Genomic DNA, 3721 nt, shown 5'->3' on the forward strand with positions numbered 1-3721 from the left:
AAACAGTCACACAGGAAACAGATTACCTTTCATCCACTTTGGATTCTGGTACTGGGATAACGCAAACATCAGAATATGCAACATCCACTATTGAAACTGTTACCTCTACAGATTTGCCAACAGCTCCTCTCTCAACAGGTGAATAAGTTTTTCCATGCAGATGTTTGGTTTTATTTTGTTTGGAAAAGTACATCAACAGTCTGTTTACCTACTCTTAGCAAACTGACATTTACATTGACTTCATACATACAATACAAGTGTTCCTCAATTGCAACAATTTCCAGCAACATATCTTTTGTTCTCATTATTGTTTTCTCCATCTAATTTACATGATTCCAACTCAATACATGTTAGTGATGAATCTTTATGATCATTTTTCTCTGATATTGTTTCAAACATGAAAAATAAGCCTTATCATTTTCTATGAATATGTCAGTTCGACATGACTTTTTATCAAGTCTGGTACATATATAGATGTGAAGATTTCTTGCATTCATCAACAAATAATTCCATGAGCTGTTTCCTGATTCTGGCTGAAGCAATTTGACTTTGCCCTTCATGATACATTACATTATGTTTATTCATCCGAATTGTAGAATATACATCCGAAATACCAACATCAGAAGTTGCATCAACCACTCTACCAACAGTTACCTCCCAAGAAACATTTGAAACAACCGAACAGTCTAGATCTTCTGAAGCAAGTATTAACACAATAGAAACAGACATACAGGAAACAGATTACCTTTCATCCACTTTGGATTCTGGTACTGGGATAACACAAACATCTGAATATGCAACATCCACTATTGAAACTGTTACCACTACTGATTTGCCAACAGCTCCTTTCTCAACAGGTAAATAAGTTTTTCCATGCAGATGTTTGGTTTTATTTTCTTTTGCAAAATAACATCAACAGTCTGTTTACCTACTCTTAGCACACTGATATTTACATTGACTTCATACATACAATACAAGTGTTCCTCAATTGCAATTCCTCATTTTTGCCAGATTTTCTTTCAAACATGAGAAATAAGCCTTATCATTTTCTATGAATATGTCAGTTCGACATGACTTTTTATCAAGTGTGTTATATTTATACATGTGAAGATTCCTAGCAATCCGCAACCAAAAAATCCATGAGCTATTTCCTGATTCTGGCTGAAGCAATTTGACTTTGCCCTTCATGATACATTACATTATGTTTATTCATCCAAATTGTAGAATATACATCTGAAATACCAACATCAGAAGTTGCATCGACCACTTTACCAACAGTTACCTCGGAAAAAACATTTGAAACAACCGAACAGTCTAGATCTTTTGAAACAAGTATTACCACAATAGAAACAGTCACACAGGAAACAGATTACCTTTCATCCACTTTGGATTCTGGTACTGGGATAACACAAACATCTGAAGATGCAACATCCACTATTGAAACTGTTACCTCTACTGATTTGCCAACAGCGTCTATCTCAACAGGTGAATACGTTTTTCCATGCAGTTGTTTGGTTGTATTGTCTTTTGCAGAACAACATCAACAGTCTGTTAATCTACTCTTAGTACACTGACATTTACATTGACTTCATACATACAATACAAGTGTTTCTGAATTGCAACAATTTCCATCAACATATTTTGTTCTCATTATTGTTTTCTCCTTCTAATTTACATGATCCCAACTCAATACATGTTAGTGATGAATCTATATGATCATTTTTCCCAGTTTTTCTTTCAAACATGAAAAATAAGCCTTATCATTTTCTATGAATATGTCAGCTCAACATGACTATTTTTCAAGTCTGGTACATATATACATGTGAAGATTCCTCGCAATTATTAACAAAAAAATCCATGAGCTGTTTCCTGATTCTGGCTGAAGCAATTTGATTTTGCCCTTCATGATACATTACATTATGTTTATTCATCCAAATTGTAGAATATACATCTGAAATACCAACATCAGAAGTTGCATCAACCACTCTACCAACAGTTACCTCCCAAGAAACATTTGAAACAACCGAACAGTCTAGATCTTCTGAAGCAAGTATTACCACAATAGAAACAGTCACACATGAAACAGATTACCTTTCATCCACTTTGGATTCTGGTACTGGGATAACGCAAACATCTAAATATGCAACATCCACTATTGAAACTGTTACCTCTACTGATTTGCCAACAGCTCCTATCTCAACAGGTGAATAAGTTTTTCCATGCAGATGTTTGGTTTTATTTTCTTTTGCAAAATAACATCAACAGTCTGTTTACCTACTCTTAGCACACTGACATTTACATTGACCTCATACATACAATACAAGTGTTCCTCAATTGCAACAATTTCCATCAACATATAGTTTGTTCTCATTATTGTTTTCTCCTTCTAATTTACATGATCCCAACTCAATACATGTTAGTGATAAATCTATATGAACATTTTTCTCTGATTTTGTTTCAAACATGAAAAATAAGCCTTATCATTTTCTATGAATATGTCAGTTCGACATGACTTTTTATCGAGTCTGGTACATATATAGATGTGAAGATTCCTTGCATTCATCAACAAATAATTGCATGAGCTGTTTCTCAATTCTGGCGGAGGCAATTTGACTTTGCCCTTCATGATACATTACATTATGTTTATTCATCCAAATTGTAGAATATACATCCGAAATACCAACATCAGAAGTTGCATCAACCACTCTACCAACAGTTACCTCCCAAGAAACATTTGAAACAACCGAACAGTCTAGATCTTCTGAAGCAACTATTACCACTATAGAGACAGTCACACAGGAAACAGATTACCTTTCATCCACTTTGGATTCTGGTACTGGGCTAACACAAACATCTGAATATGCAACATCCACTATTGAAACTGTTACCTCTACTGATTTGCCAACAGCTCCTTTCTCAACAGGTAAATAAGTTTTTCCATGCAGATGTTGGGTTTTATTTTCTTTTGCAAAATAACATCAACAGTCTGTTTACCTACTCTTAGCACACTGACATTAACATTGACTTCATACATACAATACAAGTGTTCCTCAATTGCAATTCCTCATTTTTGCCAGATTTTCTTTCAAACATGAGAAATAAGCCTTATCATTTTCTATGAATATGTCAGTTCGACATGACTTTTTATCAAGTGTGTTATATTTATACATGTGAAGATTCCTAGCAATCCGCAACCAAAAAATCCATGAGCTATTTCCTGATTCTGGCCGAAGCAATTTTACTTTGCCCTTCATGATACATTACATTATGTTTATTCATCCAAATTGTAGAATATACATCTGAAGTACCAACATCAGAAGTTGCATCAAGCACTCTACCAACAGTTACCACCCAAGAAACATTTGAAACAACCGAACAGTCTAGATCTTCTGAAGCAAGTATTACCACAATAGAAACAGTCACACAGGAAACAGATTACCTTTCATCCACTTTGGATTCTGGTACTGGGATAACGCAAACATCTGAATATGCAGCATCCACTATTGAAACTGTTGCCTCTACTGATTTGCCAACAGCTCCTTTCTCAACAGGTAAATAAGTTTTTCCATGCAGATGTTTGGTTGTATTGTCTTTTGCAAAACAACATCAACAGTCTGTTATCTACTCTTAGTACACTGACATTTACATTGGCTTTATACATACAAGTGTTCCTCAATTGCAACAATTTCCATCAACATATATTTTGTTCTCATTATTGTTT

This window comes from Saccoglossus kowalevskii, chromosome 20 (assembly GCF_978046115.1).
Source record: "Saccoglossus kowalevskii chromosome 20, keSacKowa6.1, whole genome shotgun sequence".
NCBI lineage: Eukaryota > Metazoa > Hemichordata > Enteropneusta > Harrimaniidae > Saccoglossus > Saccoglossus kowalevskii.